This window comes from Centroberyx affinis, unplaced genomic scaffold (assembly GCF_046629955.1).
Source record: "Centroberyx affinis isolate AG114_WGS23_722 - 3 ecotype Tasmania unplaced genomic scaffold, CSIRO-AGI_Caff_v1 ptg007919l_1, whole genome shotgun sequence".
Taxonomy (NCBI): domain Eukaryota; kingdom Metazoa; phylum Chordata; class Actinopteri; order Beryciformes; family Berycidae; genus Centroberyx; species Centroberyx affinis.
Genome location: NW_027283972.1, coordinates 2,501 through 24,603, shown reverse-complemented (window position 1 = coordinate 24,603; position 22,103 = coordinate 2,501). Strand labels below are relative to the sequence as shown.

The 22,103-nt window shown below is 43.6% G+C and overlaps 1 long non-coding RNA gene across 1 annotated transcript; it reads left to right on the top strand.

Annotated features, from left to right (window-relative positions):
- Positions 1 to 37: 37 nt before the first annotated feature.
- LOC139639910 (uncharacterized) lies at positions 38 to 5,734 on the top strand. Its single transcript, XR_011694888.1, has 4 exons — positions 38 to 107; positions 2,757 to 2,828; positions 3,136 to 3,233; positions 3,843 to 5,734. It is a non-coding gene; the product is annotated as an uncharacterized lncRNA (long non-coding RNA).
- The last annotated feature ends 16,369 nt before the right edge of the window (positions 5,735 to 22,103 follow it).

Genomic DNA, 22,103 nt, shown 5'->3' with positions numbered 1-22,103 from the left:
AGCTCTGTGTGTGTGTGTGTGTGTGTGTGTGTGTGTAGGTCACAGTATGGCTCAGACAAGCCAAATGGACTACTCTAAAGCATGGGAGCAGTACTATAAGAAGCTAGGCAAGTCCTCTCCCTCCACACACACACACACATACACACACACACACACACACACACACACACACTGCTTCAGTCCGCAGTGAATCCACCAGCAGCTTTAATGCAGACGAGTCGTTCTGCTGTGATGCAGAGAGTTTATTAATGTTCCTGATGCAGTTTAATAGTTATCAGTCTCCTGTCAGGTTCTCCTGGTTCTCACAGGATTTGAACTCTTCAGTCACAAGATAAAACCATTAATTGCAACTAATGGTGATACAGTTGTGTTTGGCGGTTATGGCTCTGCTCCAGATCGGAGCTGACCCAGCAGCAGGGGGGCCGGGGAGGCGGAGGCCCCCATCTCCCCGTCCCGGGAGGCGGGGGCCGGGGAGGCGGAGGCCGGGGAGGTGGAGGCCGGGGAGGCGGGGGCCGGGGAGGCGGGAGGCCGGGGAGGCGGGGGCCGGGGAGGCGGGGGCCGGGGAGGCGGGAGGCGGGAGGCGGGAGGCGGGAGGCGGGGGCCGGGGAGGCGGGAGGCGGGGGCCGGGGAGGCGGGGGCCGGGGAGGCGGGGGCCGGGGAGGCGGGGGCCGGGGAGGCGGGGGCCGGGGAGGCGATCAGCTGGTCCGCGTCCTGCTGGACCGACGACACGCTTCATGTGTTTTCCTGGACTGGAAATGCTTTTGGAAAATTGTAAAATATCATTAAACTTTGAAATTAAAAAATTATAATACAAAGAATATTAATTTGTAAAACAGAGTGTCACACTGATCAGGTTCAGTGTGTTCATGTGTGAAGGATCATGTTCCACAGGCTGCTGGGTATGGAGGACCACAAGTGTCACAGGAATAATAATAAAGCATTTCATTAATTAATAACTAATTGTACAATAAAAATAGGCATTAATACATTTGTTTACAAATTAATTTATTAATCTATGAACAAATAGACTAAATTACAAAGTAATTCATTATTTGATATTTTAATGGGCAATAAAAAGAGGAATTATAAAAAGAATTTACAAATGAAATATAAATCCATCAATAAATAGTTCAAATTTAAAAGGGATTTACAAAAAACAACCATAAAACAGTCAATAAGTACATCATTAAAAAATACGTTAATGAATTCATAAATAATGGAATTTAAAAATATATTTGAAAATGCAGTTTAAAAAGAGAAATAACTGAAATAAGTAAATTCCATTATTTATTTATGAACGCATTAATGTATTTTTTAATGATGTACTTATTGACTGTTTTATGGTTGTTTTTTGTAAATCCCTTTTAAATTTGAACTATTTATTGATGGATTTATATTTCATTTGTAAATTCTTTTTATAATTCCTCTTTTTATTGCCCATTAAAATATCAAATAATGAATTACTTTGTAATTTAGTCTATTTGTTCATAGATTAATAAATTAATTTGTAAACAAATGTATTAATGCCTATTTTTATTGTACAATTAGTTATTAATTAATGAAATGCTTTATTACTATTTCCGTGACACTTGTGGTCCTCCATAGCTGTGAACTTCTGGAAAAGTTTTGGAATCTAACGGTAAAATGTGTCTGAGGCTGTGCTGCGTTCAGGGGCTGCTGTCGGGAACACGACTCACGAGGCGTTCAGGGGCTCCTGTCGGGAACACGAGGCGTTCAGGGGCTCCTGTCGGGAACACGACTCATGAGGCGTTCAGGGGCTCCTGTCGGGAACACGACTCACGAGGCGTTCAGGGGCTCCTGTCGGGAACACGAGGCGTTCAGGGGCTGCTGTCGGGAACACGACTCACGAGGCGTTCAGGGGCTCCTGTCGGGAACACGACTCACGAGGCGTTCAGGGGCTCCTGTCGGGAACCCGAGGCGTTCAGGGGCTGCTGTCGGGAACACGACTCACGAGGCGTTCAGGGGCTCCTGTCGGGAACACGACTCACGAGGCGTTCAGGGGCTCCTGTCGGGAACACGACTCACGAGGCGTTCAGGGGCTCCTGTCGGGAACACGAGGCGTTCAGGGGCTCCTGTCGGGAACACGACTCACGAGGCGTTCAGGGGCTCCTGTCGGGAACACGAGGCGTTCAGGGGCTCCTGTCGGGAACACGACTCACGAGGCGTTCAGGGGCTCCTGTCGGGAACACGAGGCGTTCAGGGGCTCCTGTCGGGAACACGACTCACGAGGCGTTCAGGGGCTCCTGTCGGGAACACGACTCACGAGGCGTTCAGGGGCTCCTGTCGGGAACACGAGGCGTTCAGGGGCTCCTGTCGGGAACACGACTCACGAGGCGTTCAGGGGCTCCTGTCGGGAACACGAGGCGTTCAGGGGCTCCTGTCGGGAACACGACTCACGAGGCGTTCAGGGGCTCCTGTCGGGAACACGAGGCGTTCAGGGGCTTTCGGTCTGAAATAATCAAATAAGGCTGAAGGTTGATGTCATGATAATAATAATAATAATAATGATAATAATGATAATAATAATCACATATCATGTTAACTGGAGTTACCTCCCAGTGTCTCCCAGTCCACCCAGTGTGAACCACACAGTGGCTGGCTGGTGTGTGTGTGTGTGTGTGTGTGTGTGAAACAGAGCAGAGTGTTGTATTCTGTGTGTAATGCAGTGTGTGTCTGTTTGTTCCAGTCTAACTCTGTGTGTGTGTGTGTGTGTGTGTGTGTGTGTGTGTGTGCAGGTCAGCAGAACCAGCCTCAGAACATGATGACAGACTACAGCAAGGCCTGGGAAGACTACTACAAGAAACAGAGTAGGACTCCTGTCTGCCTGCCTGTCTGTCTGTCTGCCTGTCTGTCTCTTTGTGTCTGCCTGTCTGTCTACCTGTCTGTCTGTCTGTCTCTTTGTGTCTGCCTGTCTGTCTGTCTGTCTCTTTGTGTCTGCCTGTCTGTCTACCTGTCTGTCTGTCTGTCTCTTTGTGTCTACCTGTCTGTCTGCCTGTCTGCCTGCCTGCCTGTCTGTCCAATATTTGTCTGTCTAGCTAATAGTCTCTTCTTTGTCCTCGCATTCATTTGTGTGTGTGTGTGTGTGTGTGTGTGTGTGTGTGTGTGTGTGTGCAGGTCAGTCGTCTCAGCAGAGTTCGGTGCCAGACTACAGCGCAGCGTTAGCAGAATACTACAGACAGCAGCCCTACCTGTGGAACCCCGCCCAGATACAGGTCACACACACACACACACACACACACACACACACACACACACACACACACACACACACACACACCTAACCCCGCCCAGATACAGGTCACACACACACACACACACACACACACACACACACACACACACACCTAACCCCGCCCAGATACAGGTCACACACACACACACACACACACACACACACACACCTAACCCCGCCCAGATACAGGTCACACACACACACACACACACACCTCTAACCCCGCCCAGATACAGGTCACACACACACACACACACACACCTAACCCCGCCCAGATACAGGTCACACACACACACACACACACACACACACACACACACCTAACCCCGCCCAGATACAGGTCACACACACACACACACACACACCTAACCCCGCCCAGATACAGGTCACACACACACACACACACACACACATCTAACCCCGCCCAGATACAGGTCACACACACACACACACACACACACACACACACACACACACACACACACACACACACACACACACACACACACACACACACACAGTTAGACAACACTGTGTCTGAACTCTGGCTACCCTCCCTGTCTGATGACATCATTTCCTGTCTCTGTAGGATCACTAGAGGCTCCTCCCACCGGCGAAGGCCTCGGACGGTCGTCCACGGCGACCGACTCGGGGTTTCCTAGCAACGCTCTGCCGCTTCCTCCTTCCTTTTGTAGAGAACTAAGGATTAACTGAAATCACGAACTCTTTCTTTCTGTTTTTTAACCTTACAGTTGATATTTTGTCGGCAGATTTTTTGGACTAGCCTCCGGTCTCCAGACCCGGTTTTTCTTTTTGTTTTTGTTTTATTTTTTATCAAACTTGAACTTAAAGATGTATCAGTGTGGCTTTGAACAAAAATCCAGTATAATCTATATTTTGTCTAGTTTTATTTTCCAATAAAAACGGTATAAGGCTTAGCAGTCTTGAGTAAGAAAATCAGATATTATTATTATTATTTTGTTTATGATAATGTTTTAAAGCATGCGTCAGATTGTGTGTGTTGACTCTCAGTTGTTTTGGGTTTTTTTTTTTTTTGGTTTTTTTTTTTGCGTAGAAACGTTTTAACGGCGTCGGATGGAAATGTGTTTTACCGTCGGAGACAAAGTTGTTTTGTACTAAATCCTCGCTGGTGTTCGGTCATCGTCTAGTTTTACTGTTCCGCATCACGGAGCGCAGAGCCGCGCCTGTTTTGGTTTGATGATAGTTCTTATTCCTGTATCTCTGATCTTTAGTTTTTATGATGTAACGATGAATAAATGACGATTTATATTGAGTTTGTGAGGCCGGTCTCTCTGTGGTCCAACGCCTCGCCCCGCGGCTCCAGATCCTCCATGTTCATACAAACAGGGAAAATTAATATTTCCTACACAGTGAAACATTATTATTGTTAAAACTTATTTCTACCTTGCTGATTCTGTTTGTTGAAGTGTTTGAGCTGAACAATGAAGTTATGGATTATTCTAGAGGTGTGTGTTGCTGAACGGTGTGTGTGTGTGTGTGTGTTACATGGACTGTGTGTGTGTGTGTGTGTGTGTGTGTGTGTGTTGCCTGGGCAGTGTGTGTTGGACCACAGAGAGGTTTGTCTTGTGAGGGATCCTGTTGAATTGAATCTGGTTCTGCTCTGTATGTGTGACGATAATAATAATGACGACGATAATAATGAGTTCTCCTGTACAGGAGTCTATTTAAATCTGTTTATCCATGATGAATATTCAGTTTGTCAATAAGAGAATATGGTTTATGTAAATTTCCACTCTGGCGGGTGCTCTCCAGTTAAAAATGTACTTTGTTATCCTGTTCAAATGATATTGTTGTTTAATTCACATGTTGTGTCACCGATTGCAAAGAAGCTGAGTATGTGTTTATATTCTCAAGACTGCTAGGCTAACTGTCTCTCTCTCTTTTCTCCTGTCTGTCTCTCTCTCTGCCTGTCTGTCTGTCCGGAAGCCGCCTTGTCCAAAAGTCTGCGGGATTCGTCTTTTTTTTTTTACGCGTCTTCAGACCGGGACGCGGTCGCAGCGCGCGGGACGTCCCGCGGCCTGTTGGCACGGCGCTTCCGGGGCGAGGACGGCTGTAGTGACGGGGTTTCACTCCCCGAAACACACAGGAGCGGACGCCGACCCGCCGTCCGGTCCCGGTCCCGGTCCCGGGTGTGACGCGGGACCCGACCCGGTCCCCCGTCTCGCCTCGGGGACCCGGACCGGACGGGACGCGACCGTCCGCTCCTGGTTAGATCTTCCTAGTTCCCCCCTCGTCCCGCAGGGGAGATGGGGTGCGTTTGGTTTCATGGTTTCTGTTGTTTTTCTAATGGACAGACGTCCTAACTGTAACCTGCAGATTTTTCTATTAGATTCTATTGACAGATAGAGTTGTGTATGAACCCGAGCCACGAGACTGTCGCTGGCCGAGGAAGAGGAAGATGAATGATGATGATGATGATTAACATGAGGGCTAATAAACAGGCTCATTCTTTCTGACTGCTGTGTCTTTCTCTCTGGATCAAACTCACACCAAAACCAGCTGGAAGGTTCAGAACACTTTGATGTTTAGTTATTGTCATATGAAACAAAATGTGAACCTCTGATCTGTGGGAAGAAAAAACAAAACAAGAAATAATTTCACTGAATTAAATTCAACTTCCTGAACTGACCCCAAACCTGATCTGAAGACCAAATCAAAGAAAAACATCTGTGACATTCTGATCCATACAGCAGCAGTGACAGGGGAGGGGGGGGGGGGGGGGCAGCTTGTCACACTGCCTTTATTTCTGAAACTAAATATTTCAGAGCCAAAAGTCCAATTACCAAAATGTTCACTTTCTTAATCAGAGTGGGGAGGGGGGAGGGGGGAGGGGGGGGGCTATACCTGGTGGGAGGTGGGAGTCGTCTCTGAGATGAAGTTCTGTATGTTGTTTCAATACAAGAGAGTGTTTTTCATTTTATTATAGTGTTTATACTTCAGAGGAAATGGAATTTTGTGCACAAACACACTGTCATGTGACAACAAGCCCCGTCTGATGGGGTATGTTGTCACAAGGTGTCAAGTGAAATTTCATCAGTAATAACCTTTTCTTCCAGTAAATTATTCAAAATCTAAAAATGCAGATTTTTAGAGAAGACCTTAATCTAGCTAGAAAATAAATCTCGTCTCTGCTGAGAAATACAGAGAGCGAAATGTGACAACATGCCCCGCTCTCCCCTAAAGGTTGTGTTAGTAATAATTTTATTTTCCCTTTAATACTCAGATCTCAGATCAGACTGCAGGTCAGTTTAAACTGACTGCAGGTCAGATCAGACTGACTGCAGGTCAGTTTAAACTGACTGCAGGTCAGATCAGACTGACTGCAGGTCAGTCTGCTGGCAGCAGTCGGACCCTCAGACTGACCTCAGACCTGCGGTCAGAACAGACTCATTATTTATGACATGAAGTGTATGATTTATCATTTATTCATGTTCCCAGAGCGATGGCAGCTCTGAGACAGATGGTCTGACAGACTGATGTCATCTGTCATTAAGACCGTACTGTAAACACACATACACACACACACACACACACACACACACACACACACACACACACAGTCATTAGGACCTTACTGTAATCACACACACACCTCCTGACCTCCTGGGATCAATTGAACACCATTGAAGGAGCAGGATGGAGGAATGAGAGGGAGGGAGGGCAGGAGGGGGGGGGGGTGTAGAAGATGGATGGAGGGATGAGAGGAAAAAGACATCAGGACTCTATTCTCCATTCTCTATTAGATCATCATGTGACGCCTCAGAGACTCTGATCCACAAATCAGACTTTCATACAGTAATAAATGTTGTTCCACAGGAACAAAACTGAGTTTGAGGGTTTTTTAAATCTGATACCAATATTCTTGGAGTGAAGCTGCCTATTTTGTTGATATTCAATATCTAAAATTTGGCCATTTTAACGCAAAAAAAAAAATCCCTGTATTCAGTGTTTCCTCAGGATTTTTCTTCGTCAGGAAAATCCTCTGAAACATTTCGAGCATCATGGGAAACTAAAACTCTCCACTGAAACCATGATGATGATGATGAAGATGATTGATAAACATATTCATCATACTGTGTGGCATCTGATCAAAATGTTCTGAGCAAAAATGTTTTTTCAATGCAAAAAAAATCACATCTACTGTAAAGTATTTAAGGATCTGAGCATCGTTCAGTTAAATCAATACAACATGCAGGATTAAAAAAATATTGAATAAATTAATATATTAAATAAAAATAATAGAGTGTGAAGGAAAATAGAGAAATAAATAAAAATGAAAAAAATGAAAGGGAGAAGAGGACAAACGACAGAGAAGTTAAAACCTGTCAGGATTTCTGTAGTTCGCTGTTTCCTTTTTCATTAAAGCAACAAACTTCATATAGAAACTGAAGTCTGTAAAATTTAGATGTGAACAGAATTCATGAATGTTGCATTTGTATTGAAGAATAAGTCGATATTGTTTATTGATAAGTTGGAGTCGTCTTTAATTACAACATCATATATAACATCATCAGTAGTAGGAATTATTCAGAAGTGAAATGAGCAGTAAAGCTGCAGTGTTTCCACGAGGTAAAAGAACCAGGAGCCGGATCCACCAAAGTGTTCTTAAGATAGATCTGAAGAAATGACATGAGAGGAAATATTAGGAAGTTCTTCAGAAGGCTCTTAAGTGAAATTCCTCAATATTTTCTTAGTAACAGTCTCATTTCTTACGAATTTCTTTAATTTTCCAACTTAAGAACTTCTCAAAATAGGGCCTGAATTAATTCTGGTTAATAAACTTTAGGCTTACTGCCATTGAGGCTAGGAGACAAGGCTAGGAGGCTAGGAGACAAGGCTAGGAGGCTAGGAGACAAGGCTAGGAGGCTAGGAGACAAGGCTAGGAGGCTAGGAGACAAGGCTAGGAGGCTAGGAGGCAACCCAAAATGCTTCCATCTACAAAACAATTGTGGAAAAACCTCTTTAGAGCAACTAGAGCAAAGATTGAAACATTGGTTGCTGTTGGTAACTGTAAAATTTGCAGCTTATTTCCAACAGACATGAGACAGAGGCCTACCTGGCCCTACACCAAATAAAGCTTTACAATAAATGTTCATCTTAATGTTAGGTGTAGGGGAACCTATGAAGACTTTGAACTATAACCTACTTGTCTAAAATGTGTTTAAATATATGATATTAGAGGCTTACCTTTTCACTGTAGGAGTTTTAAGACAGGTGAAGGGCCGTCTGAAAGTTAAGAAAAAAATCAACAACAAATTTGACAACTTTCATTTCAAGAATACCATTTATTCCTAAGTTTTTTATTAGGAAGAAACATAAGAAGAAAGTTAAGAAAATATATAAAAACTGTTTTTGAGAATAGCATTTTTTCCTATTTTTTCTTAAGACTAAAATTAAGAAAAAAATGGCACTTGAGAAGATTTTTTTTCTTAAGAAGGTTTTGTGAATCCGGCCCCTGATCCTCATCACTCCCCTACAGTATAAACCTGTTGCCCCTGTTACTCAGTGCTTGCAATTTGAGTCTCGTGTGCTTAGCTGTTATCTGTTGTTGCAGAATAGTAAGTTTATCTGCCTCTCTGTTTCCTGTACCTGTCTGTCTGTCTGCCTGTCTGTCTGCCTGTCTGCCTGTTCTACCTGTCTGTCTGTCAGTCTGTCAGTCTTCAGTCTGTCTACCTGTCTGTCTGTCAGTCTGTCAGTCTTCAGTCTGTCTGCCTGTCTGTCTGTCTGCCTGTCTACCTGTCTGTCTGTCTGTCTGTCAGTCTTCAGTCTGCCTGCCTGCCTGCCTGTCTGCCTGTCTGTCTGTCTGTCTGTCTGCCTGTCTGCCTGTCTGTCTGTCTGTCTGTCTGTCTGTCTGCCTGTCTGTCTGTCTGTCTGCCTGTCTGCCTGTCTGTCTGTCTGTCTGTCTGTCTGTCTGTCTGTCTGTCTGTCTGTCTGCCTGCCTGCCTGTCTGTCTGTCTGTCTGTCTCTGCTGCTGCTCTTGGCTCCTGGTTGCTTGCCTGACAATATGTGAATTTAAAGCAACATTTATGATGTGCAAACATGCATCATATTCATGTTAACAAGCCATATATATACTGTATATACAGTATACTATATATGTATTGTATATGCACAGTATATATATGCAGTATACATATATACATATACAGACAGTAAAGACAGTAAAGTCTAGTCAAACATGAATCTCCAGTCTTCAGTCTGCTGGTTCTTTGATCTGACTTTTGTTGTGTTACGTTTAATTTATTCAGATCATTTTTTCTTTGCTGTATCAGTTTATCTCATACTGTTTCCCCTCATTTGTTTCATCTCATGTAATGTCATGTAATCTAATGTAATCCAATGTAATCTAATGTAATCCAGTGTAATCTAATGTAATCCAATGTAATCTAATGTAATCCAGTGTAATCTAATGTAATGTGATGTGATGTAGTGTGATGTAATGTGATGTAATGTGATGTAATATGATGTAATGTGATGTGATGTAGTGTGATGTGATGTGATGTAATGTGATGTGATGTAATATGATGTAATGTGATGTGATGTAATATGATGTGATGTGATGTGATGTAATGTGATGTGATGTAATGTGATGTGATGTGATGTGATGTAATATGATGTGATGTGATGTGATGTAATATGATGTAATGTGATGTGATGTAATGTAGTGTGATGTGATGTAATGTGATGTGATGTGATGTAATGTAATGTGATGTAATGTGATGTGATGTAATGTAGTGTGATGTGATGTAATGTGATGTGATGTGATGTGATGTAATGTAATGTGATGTGATGTGATGTGATGTAATGTGATGTATTGTGATGTGATGTAATGTGATGTGATGTAATATGATGTAATGTGATGTGATGTGATGTGATGTGATGTAATATGATGTAATGTGATGTGATGTGATGTGATGTAATATGATGTAATGTGATGTGATGTGATGTGATGTGATGTGATGTAATGTAATGTAATGTGATGTGATGTGATGTGATGTAATATGATGTGATGTGATGTAATATGATGTAATATGATGTGATGTGATGTAATATGATGTAATGTGATGTGATGTGATGTGATGTGATGTAATGTGATGTAATATGATGTGATGTGATGTGATGTGATGTGATGTAATGTGATGTGATGTGATGTAATATGATGTAATGTGATGTGATGTGATGTGATGTGATGTGATGTAATATGATGTGATGTGATGTGATGTGATGTGATGTAATATGATGTAATATGATGTGATGTGATGTAATATGATGTAATGTGATGTGATGTGATGTGATGTGATGTGATGTGATGTAATGTAATGTGATGTGATGTGATGTGATGTAATGTGATGTGATGTGATGTGATGTAATATGATGTAATGTGATGTGATGTGATGTGATGTGATGTAATGTGATGTAATATGATGTGATGTGATGTGATGTGATGTGATGTGATGTAATGTGATGTAATATGATGTGATGTGATGTGATGTGATGTGATGTGATGTAATGTGATGTGATGTGATGTAATGTAATGTGATGTAATATGATGTGATGTGATGTGATGTGATGTAATATGATGTAATGTGATGTGATGTGATGTGATGTGATGTAATATGATGTAATGTGATGTAATATGATGTAATGTGATGTGATGTAATGTGATGTGATGTAATATGATGTAATGTGATGTGATGTAATGTGATGTGATGTAATGTGATGTGATGTAATATGATGTAATGTGATGTGATGTGATGTAATGTGATGTGATGTGATGTAATATGATGTAATGTGATGTAATGTGATGTGATGTAATATGATGTAATGTGATAGACTGCAGCAGTGTAGCGTCTGTCGGGTCTCAGCAGGCGCTTCACTAACATCTGATCTGAAACATGAGGAGAGATCCAGCTACTTCCTGGATTAGACTGGCCGACCGATCCCACAATGCACCCTGCTCCCAGTGCTCCCACATACATACATGTAGAGTACACATAAAATAACAGCACAGCACATTATAAAGGCCAGCCTATAGAAATGTGTTTCAGACGCTGCTCAACACTTAAAGGCAAGGCATGGCAAACTTTATTTATATAGCACATTTCATACACAAGGCAAATACAATGTGCTTCACATAAAACAGAAAAAATACACACTCCACAACTATTTAAAATGACATTAAAAAAGAAAGAAAGAAAGATATTGAGCAGTGACTCTCACACTGGTCCTCTGGTCAGCCAGTATCAAAAGTGTGTCTCACCTGATGATCTCCACCTGAAAGACCTGCCGGAAACACCGGAGCTTCTCTGAGAGTGACTCCCTCAATTTTTCCTCTCAAAAGGAAATCAATTTGGATGAGATCTTGAAGGATTCTTCGAAGGAGCCTAGAGTCTTTCCAGTGGTCTTACCCCCCCCCCCCCCCGCCCTATAGGCAGACCCCACAGCCCCTATAGGACTTGTAAATGTTCCTTTAGAACAATACACAGATCATCTAAACAATTACAATTATAAACTTCAAGAAACCCTTCAATTCTCAATACAGGTTTGAGGATCCCATCAGAGCGAAACTACTCACCAGAGTTCCTCTAGACTCCTGTTGGGATCCTGTTTGTGACGCCAATTGATGAATAATTTTGTATAAAATAGGTAAAACATGAATAAAATAAATAAAATAAATAAATAAAGATAACACCTGTTACATCTACATACAGATGATTTAGCAGAAGTCCACAGAGAAAAGGAATGTTTTGAGCCGACTTTTAAAAGAGCTGACAGTGGGAACATCTCAGTGCTTCTGGAAGTTTATTCCAGTCATTTGGAGCATAATTACTAAAAGCAGCTTCACCTGATTTAGTTTTCACCCTCGGAACAACTAACAGACCGGTCCCAGATGACCTCAGAGGTCTGGGTGGCTCAGACCGGTCCAGAGGACCTCAGAGGTCTGGGCGGCTCAGACCGGTCCAGAGGACCTCAGAGGTCTGGGTGGCTCAGAGGTCTGGGTGGCTCAGACCGGTCCCAGAGGACCTCAGAGGTCTGGGTGGCTCAGACCGGTCCAGAGGACCTCAGAGGTCTGGGCGGCTCAGACCGGTCCCAGAGGACCTCAGAGGTCTGGGCGGCTCAGACCGGTCCAGAGGACCTCAGAGGTCTGGGTGGCTCAGAGGTCTGGGTGGCTCAGACCGGTCCCAGAGGACCTCAGAGGTCTGGGCGGCTCAGACCGGTCCAGAGGACCTCAGAGGTCTGGGTGGCTCAGAGGTGTGGGTGGCTCAGACCGGTCCAGAGGACCTCAGAGGTCTGGGTGGCTCAGAGGTCTGGGTGGCTCAGACCAGTCCAGAGGACCTCAGAGGTCTGGGTGGAGGTCCTAAGAGCAGGTCAGAAATGCATTTTGGAGCTAAGCCATTTAGCGCTTTATAGACAAGCAGCAGAATTTTAAAATCAGTTCTATGGAACACTGGAAGCCAACGCAGTGACCTAAGAACTGGTGTGATGTGTTTCTGTTTTCTTAGTCAGAACTCTGGCAGCAGCATTCTGAATCAGCTGTAAACCGCCCAGAGGGTTTTTGGGGAGACCGAAGAGAAGACCACTGCAGTAGTCTAACCTGCTGGTAATGAAAGTGTGTATCAGCTTTTCTAAATCAGGTTTTGACATAAGACCCGGTACATTTGCTATATTTTTAAGATGATAAAAGGCTGATCTTGTAATGGTATTGATATGTTTGTTAAAATTGAGATCGGCATCCATAATAACACCAAGATTCCTAGCTTGGTCTTTACTCTTGAGAGACAGGGAGTCAAGGTGAGCCCTAATACCCCAAAGATAATTACCTCAGTTTTGTCTTTCTTTAGCTGAAGAAAGTTTTGGCACATCCAGTCATTAATTTCCTCAATACACTGAATCAGAATCTACAGGACCAAAGTCACTTGAAGAAAGAGATATATAGAGCTGAGTGTCATCTGCATAATTGTGGTAATGAATGCTATTTTTCTGTATGATATGTCCTAGTGGAAGCATGTAGAGGCTGAATAAAAGAGGGCCGAGGATTGATCCCTGTGGAACTCCACATGTCATACCGACCCTTTCAGAGACAAAGTCACCGATAGACACAAAGTAGTTCCTGCCTTGCAGGTCTTGAACCAATTTAAGACCGGGCCAGAGAGTCCAATACAATTTTCTAGTCAAATGCAGCACTAAGATCCAGAAGTACGAGGATAGAAATTTTGCCTGAATCTGTGTTTATGAAATGGAAATGGTCAAAGTGGGCATTTGAAATTAAATAGTTGTTAAGCTGGAAAAAAGACAATTTTTTCAAGGGTCTTACTAATAAAAGGGAGATTGGAAATAGGTCTGTAATTATTGATCACAGAGGCATCCGGGCAACTCTTCTTTAACAGAAGCTTAATAACAGCAGTTTTCAAAGCATTTGGGAAAACACCAGACAAAAGAGAGCTGTTAACAATTTGCCATAGCTTCGCCAAACAGCTAAAGACATTTTTAAAAAAGCTTGCGGTCCAGAGAGTGGAGCAGATCAGAAAAGACAAAATCACCTTAAGTTTTAAGTTTGGAATGAGGGAAATCTGAAGAGAACCTGAGGAACCTGAGGAACCTGAGGAACCTCACAGTGTTGGAGATCAGTTAGAGCCTCCGCTGCGCTCTGCTCTGACAGAGAACAGGAAGTTACTGTATCTAGTCTAGAAGATAAAAGCATGAGCGCTGAGCTCCAGATGCTGACAGAACCAGAGCAGCTGATCATCAGCCCAAAGGAAGCATAATGAAAACAAAACAGGTCCAAGGATCGAACCCTGAGGAACTCCACAGAACACAGACCAAGACCAGAACTGACACAGATACAGCAAACCTTCTGTTGGGGGTGGGGCTTGAGCCCAGGAAGAGAGACAGACAGACAGACAGACAGACAGACAGACAGATAGACAGACAGACAGACAGGTGTTCAGACAGACAGACAGACAGACAGACAGACAGGTGTTCAGACAGACAGACAGACAGACAGACAGACAGACAGACAGACAGACAGACAGACAGACAGGTGTTCAGACAGACAGACAGACAGACAGACAGGTGTTCAGACAGACAGACAGACAGGTGTTCAGACAGACAGGTGTACCTATGCAGTGAGTCATCAGGTGTCTGTGGACCTCGGGGGGGGCGGGGCTTGAGCCCAGGCAGCGCATCACTGTGATCAGCTGCTGAGCGTCGATCCTGCCGCTCTGCTGCCGGTCGTACAGCGAGAAACACTCCTTATACTCTGCAACACACACACACACACACACACACACACACACACACACACACACACACACACACACACACACACACACTCACAAAACACACACACACACACACACACACACACACTCACAAAACACACACACACACACACACACACACACACACTCACACACACACACACACACACACACACACACACACACTCACAAAACACACACACACACACACACACACACACACACTCACACACACACACACACACACACACACACACACACACTCAATCTGCTGCTGAGGGAAAAGTTCACTGTTTGTTTTTTTTTACATTCCTTCATGTTCACGCTGTCCAGTTCCAGCCAATCAGGGTTTGGAAACAGAAGTCACATGACTCACAAGCAGCTTGTTCATTGGACAGTTTGAACCTGCCGTCCTGCAGATCAAATTACTTTGTTCAAATGAACAAAACCAAAGAAGTTTGAATAAACTGTGACACTGTTGTTTTAATTGTTTCCAAGTCGGAACCTAGTACCGCTAGTACTGCGATTTCCAGTTTAACCGTTTGAAATTCAGATTTAATGAAACCAGATTCCACAGCCAGCTCTTCAGCTCTTCAGCTCTTCAGCTCTTCAGCTCTTCAGCTCTTCAGCTCTTCAGCTCTTCAGCTCTTCAGCTCTTCAGCTCTTCAGCTCCTCAGCTCTTCAGCTCTTCAGCTCTTCAGCTCTGTTTGTTTTTCCACTTTCCGTGAGGACAGGAGCTCGGCTGTCATGTCCGTCGTATCGGTTTGCTCAGCTAACTGGGATGTTTGGCAACACCGGTCCTGCTAGCAGTGGCCTTCCCTGTGTACTCATATTTACACGGGTCAGTCGCCATTTACATGGAAATAAAAAAGGGAAACCAGTTGGAAAATGTTAGTGGTACTTCAGGTGATTTTCCTGTATCTTATTATTGGTGTAGGGCGCCAAAAAAAGGAGTTAAATCGAATTTTCAGCAGAGTTCACCCAACACACAACCTGCTCCATTATCTGCTCGCTATCACCCCAAAAAAATCGCAGATCCCATTTTAATAAAAGGACAATATCATCAAACTGATATATAGCTGCAGTGTGAAGTTAAATAACAGAAAAGAGAGAAAATGAAAACATTTCACTGAAACGACACAGCAGCTCATCCAACCAAACACACTCATGTCTCATTACTCTGAAGCCCAGAGAGTTCAGACAGTCAGTCTTTGTTTTTAGTCACATTAGCATCCGGAGCCGCTGAGCAGGAACAAGAGACGCTTCAGAAAACTTTTCTGTCTGATTAAACACAAACAAACTGCAGCATCAATAACCTGAAAAAACAACCTGTAATTCTAAAAGTAATTTATTCATCTTTGCTGGTTTCAAACGTGACAGAATGATTTCACCGCTCACATTTCACTATGAAACCAAACCCCTTAACTTGATCCCTGAAATGTCCATTAATTATCCATTAAAAATAACACAGCTTTAAAAAAGTAAGACATTAAGGTATTTTTCATGCCTTTTGTGCAGGTTTACAGGTTATTAATGTGTTATTAATGGAAAATTCCTGTCTCCCTTAATTTTACATTAAATTAGAAAGTAAGCAGTCAAACATTAAGGGGAGTTTAAGGAGGTTTTGATGGGATCTTCTCCATTAATAACTCCCTTTATATATATTATTAAAGGGTTTTTACATGAATTCAGGGGTAAATTCATGTAAATGTAATTTCATTTTAAGGGATTACTGCTTCGTAGAGAATTCATTCCAATACAGTCGACTGTACAATGTGCTGAGTGGTGATGTCATGTGATGTCATGTGATGTCATGTGAAATCTGTTTTTGCATAAAGTCCTGCACTCCAACACACACACACCCTGACCAACACACACACACACACACACCCTGACCAACACACACACACACACACCCTGACCAACACACACACACACACACACACACCCTGACCAACACACACACAAAGCACTGACTGTCTTACCGTTAATTTGATCTTGCGTCAGGAACTTCGCCTGACGGAGGAAAACAAACATGATGAAACATGAAAAGAGGAAAACAGTAAAATCTGTCAGACGGCTGATGTCTCCGTCTCACCATGTGTCCGTCTGCAGCCTGAAGCCTCTGAAGCTTCTGAGCTGAAACCGGTCCTGGTCCTGGTCCTGGTCCAGCTGAAAAACGAGACGGAGGAGGATCCTGGATATTAAAGGAGAAATCCACTGCTCCTCTTCCTCTGTTCAACATCCAGCAGTTATTCAGTGATGAAGAGTCATTTGCTTCACTGCTGAACCCGCTTTCCCTCAACCTGCCTCTTCTGCTGCAGTTAGTGAGTCACTACGTTTCCCACAATGCCTTTCAACAACCTCCAGAGAAGGAGTGGGAACTTGCATTCAGCTGCTGGTTGTGTTGGTGAGAGAGAGAGAGAGAGAGAGAGAGAGACAGAGAGAGAGAGAGAGAGAGAGAGAGAGAGAGAGAGAGAGAGAGAGAGAGAGAGAGAGAGAGAGAGAGAGAGTGACAGAGAGAGACAGAGAGAGAGAGAGAGAGAGAGAGAGAGAGAGAGTGACAGAGAGAGAGAGAGAGAGAGAGAGAGAGAGAGAGAGAGAGAGAGAGAGATTTGAGATTTTAACAATACTTTATTAAAGGTTCATAATGTTACAAAACAACACTAATAAACAAGATATAAACCAACACAGTCAGTAAAACAAGATTCACAGAATCCAGATCATGTCAGCACTCTCCCAAAGATCAGCTCATCATCCACAACACAGCAAAGCACATCTTTATAACACCACACACTACTAAACCTTTCTAGATCCTTCATCATCCTATAATAATTGAAATCTATTTTTAAACGAGCTTTTAGCATTTTCACAAACACAAAAACAGCATCATCATCTACAGCTTTCTCCATTCTGTTTCTTCTGCTCAGATACACGGCCATCTTTGCCCTCCCCAGAATGAAATTAAAAAGCTGACATTTTTCTTTATCCTTCTGAGAGTACCTGTAGCCCAGAATGAACATGATTTTAGAAAAAACTTCCCCAAACAATCCAAAAACATCTTCCAGCATGGTAAACAGCGGCAACAGTCGACAACACTCCATGAAACAATGAAAAACAGTTTCACGATTAGTGCAGAACGGGCAATCATGGCTGACATCAGAATTAATGACAGAGACAAAAGCATTAACAGCCAGGCTGCCATGCAGAACCCTCCACTGCAGGTCAGCAGCTCTTTTGATCAATGGTGGTTTATACAGTGCTCTCCACTCAGGTCCAACACTGTCACTCAGACCCAAGTGAGCTCTCCATGGAGTGTCAGTTTTACCATTTAATTTGTCCCTGTGCAAAACTTTAACAAACATTTTATACATTGACTTTCCATTCACATCTTGAAAAGAAAACTCAGAGGAATTCCCACTTTTTAAAAAAGGTCCTGTACAGTCCTTAAAATCTGGGGAAACGTTCATTGAAGGGAAAACATCATTCTCATCAGGTTTAACAGAACCATTACAATACTGATTCAACATTGTCCGCTCACTGTCTGAGAGAGCTTCTCTCCATTTATTAAGCAACAGAGTGACAGCACGGGTCGATCTCACCTTTAAGCGTGAGGCAAGAGGAGCTGCATTGTCCATGTTTGCACCTGCAAGCTGGACTACATTTCCCAGAGTCACCAAATTAGATGCACAGAACTGCCTGAGCAGAGTCGGCCCCACCTGACAGACTGTACTGAGACGGGTCCCATATATGACCGGTTCCTGGAGCAGCCAGAACACTGAGCCGTGGTGACCCAGCCTCTCCTTTTTCAACAAGTTCCACACCTTAAACAGTCCACGATAGAATTCAGGTAGTTCCTTGATGTTAGATTGTTTTAAGTCCATCAAAAACAAAGATTTGTGCAGTCCCAGTCCACCTAGCTGACTCAAGATGGTGCGAGCCAGCGGCCTCCACACCAAATCGGTCGGACCGTACAGAAACCTTTGTAGGAACTGCAAACGGAAGGTAGCCCCCTGCTGCTCAGGTGGATCAGACCCTGCCCTCCTTCATCTCTCGGCAGGTACAGCACACCCTGGGGCACCCAGTGCAGTCTGTCCCAGAAGAAATCGACAAGAAGAGCCTGGATCTTGGACAGCAGGTCTGGCGGGGGGTCAACACATGACAGGCGGTGCCATAAAGTGGACGATACCAAATTATTGGTGATGAGGACTCGACCTCTGTAGGACATCTTGGTTAAAATCCACTTCCACTTTGCCAAGCGACCTTTGACCTTTTCAAGAACGTTTTCCCAGTTTTTAAGAACAACAGATTGATCACCTAAAAACACTCCTAAATATTTTAGCCCCCCAGTCTTCCAAATCAACCCCCCAGGCAAACTGAGCTTCTTCTCCAGTACTCCTCCAACACTGAGAGCTTCACTTTTGTCCCAGTTAACTTTGGCTGAAGATATCAAACCAAACTGGACGACGTCCCTCACCATCATGTCAATATCCTGTTGACTGTTCACCAGCATCACCAAATCATCTGCATAGGCTGACAGCTTTAAAGGTGCATTACAACCTGGAACAGTCAGACCCTGAAGGTCAGATCTAAGTTTGTGCAACAAAGGCTCAATTGCTAAAGAATACAACATGCCAGAGAGGGCACAGCCTTGTCTGACTCCCCTTTGGATCTGAAAGGGAGCACTCAAACCACCATTGATTTTCAGCACACTCTGAACGTCACAATACAAAACTCTAACTTTATTAATAAAACCAGGACCAAAACCAAAGGCACTCAACGTGAGCCATAAATATTCATGCTCAACACGATCAAAAGCTTTCTCCTGATCAATTGATATGACACCAGCTTTGAGGCCAAACAGTTTACAGATTTCTAAAACATCTCGAATCAAAATAATGTTATCTGAAATCAACCTGCCAGGTACGCAGTAAGTCTGATCCTGATGAATCACTTGTTCCATCACTTTACTCAGTCTGGTTGCCAACACTTTAGAGAGGAGCTTATAATCAGTGCAGAGCAGTGACACAGGCCTCCAGTTTTTAATGAGCTGTAGGTCTCCTTTCTTAGGCAGTAAGGTAAGGACCGCCCTCCTGCAGCTCAGCGGCAGACGTCCTCCAGCAAGACTGTCACTTAGTACTGCCAGCAGATCCCCCCCCACCACCGACCAGAAAGACTTATAGAAGTCAACAGGCAGACCGTCTATCCCGGGAGCTTTCCCACTCTGCATGCTCTGCAGAGCGGCATAGAGTTCATCAGAGGAGAGAGCTGCTTCCAACTCTACATTACTCTGCTGTTCAACTTGAGGGAGACCAGTATAAAAGCTCTGAGACACCTCCTGCTCCTCTCTATGCTCACATTTAAACAGGTTACTGTAAAAACCCACAGCACACTTACAGATTGCAGTATGGTCAGTCAGCACCTGTCCAGTGTCAGATTTTAAGCTGTGAATGAACCTCTTCTGTCCATTCTTACGCTCCAGACCAAAGAAAAAGTGTGATGGGACATCCATCTGGGCTACATTTTGAAAGCGGGACCTGACCAGAGCCCCCTGAGCCGAAACACCCAGCAGGTTGGTTAAAACAGACTTTTTAACTACAAGTGTCTCAGTATGGCGTGGGTCTCCTGTGGCTTCAACTAAGTCCTGGAGCTCCTCCATTTCAGACTCCAAAGTTTTCACTGAGCTCACTAAGGTTTTTGTAACGTTCCGAGTGTACTGTTGACAGAATTGTCTTATTTGGACTTTCCCAATATCCCACCACTGTTGTAAAGACACAAAATCAGATTTGATACTTTGGTGGTTTTTCCAAAAAAGACAAAAGATTCTTTGAAGTTTTTATCTTCTAATAAAGCTGTATTAAAATGCCAATAAGCACTATTAGGTTTTACACATTTTATAAAGACAGAAGCTGTCACAAGTGAGTGATCTGAAAAACCAACAGGGCAGATGGAACAACTCTTAAAAACATTAAAATGATGTTTAAAACAATAAAAACGGTCAAGCCTGGCCATAGACAGTAAGTTATCTTTAACATGTGTCCAAGTGTATTGCCTCTGTTTATTATGAAATCTCCTCCACACATCACACAGCTCCTGAGCCTCAGAGAGATGAAGCAGACGACTGCGAGAGGCAGCGTGAGGCTCTGCATGGTTCCTGTCTAACCTGCTGTCCTCAGTACAGTTAAAATCTCCACCAACAAATAAATATTCTTCAGTGTTACATTTCCCAATCACTTCATTTAAAACATCTAGAAAGACTAATCTCTCCACTCCCACAACTGGTGCATAGATATTAATAAACACCATTTTTACATTTTCATACACTGCTCTTACTTTTAACAGACGGCCTTTAATGACTTCTTCAGATTCTACAGATTGAGGAATAAAATTCCTGGAAAAAAGAATTCCAACCCCACAACTATTACTGGTTTTGTGACTTAAAAAGGTTTCACCAGTCCATTCTCTCTTCCAGTCAACCTCATTATCAGCAGTACTGTGTGTCTCTTGTACAAAAACACATCTAACTTTTTCAGAGAACACAGCTTGAAGAGAGAGGCCCTTTTCCCATCATCCCTTGCTCCATTTAGGTTCAAGCTGCCTATTCTTATGTCCCCCATAATACAGAAAAAAAATTGTGAAACAAAAACAACAAACAAAATAAGAATAAAATGAAAAATCTACAAGACTTATTCATCATCTTCTAACTGCTTTTTGACCTTTTGAACTAACTTTTTAAGACGATAAGTCTCAGGGTCAGTGAACGCTTTCTCCCCCAAACCACCAGGACTTCTCAGAAAAGTCTTCACTGAATCAAGGAAGAGTTGTAAATCAGGGAACACTTTCTCAACTTTAACATTTCTGGCTCCCTTAGTGTCCTGTAGAAATTCTTAATACTCATTAAAGAGTAGCCACTGATCTTGTGAGCCCACGTCTGTGAGGAAGCTAGAGACTCTTCATCACTCTCCTCATCAGCTTCACTCTCATCTGACTGCAGACTCTGACTCTGAGGAGAAACTTTATCACTTTACTAGAAGACTGACACACATCCTCAGTTTTCCTCTTCTTCTCCCTGTCTTTAGAAGAGTCTTCGTCTACCAACATCCCTCTTTCCTCCTCCAGAACACATTCTGCTTCCTTTGATCCAGTCTGTGTGTCCACTGTGTCACATTAATACTGTTACTGTGTGACTTGTTCAATCATCTCCACTACAGCACCTGAACCAGCAACCAGACCAGCAGCACCTGAACCAGCAACCAGACCAGCAGCATCTGAACCACTAGCACCTGAACCACTAGCATCTAAACCAGCAGCACCTGAACCAGCAGGATCTGAACCAGCAGCACCTGAACCACCAGCATCTGGACCACCAGCACCTGAAACAGCAGCACCTGAACCAGCAACACCTGAACCACCAGCATCTGAACCAGCAGCACCTGAACCACCAGCATCTGAACCACCAGCATCTGAACCACTAGCACCTGAACCACCAGCATCTGGACCACCAGCACCTGAAACAGCAGCACCTGACCAGCAGCACCTGAACCACC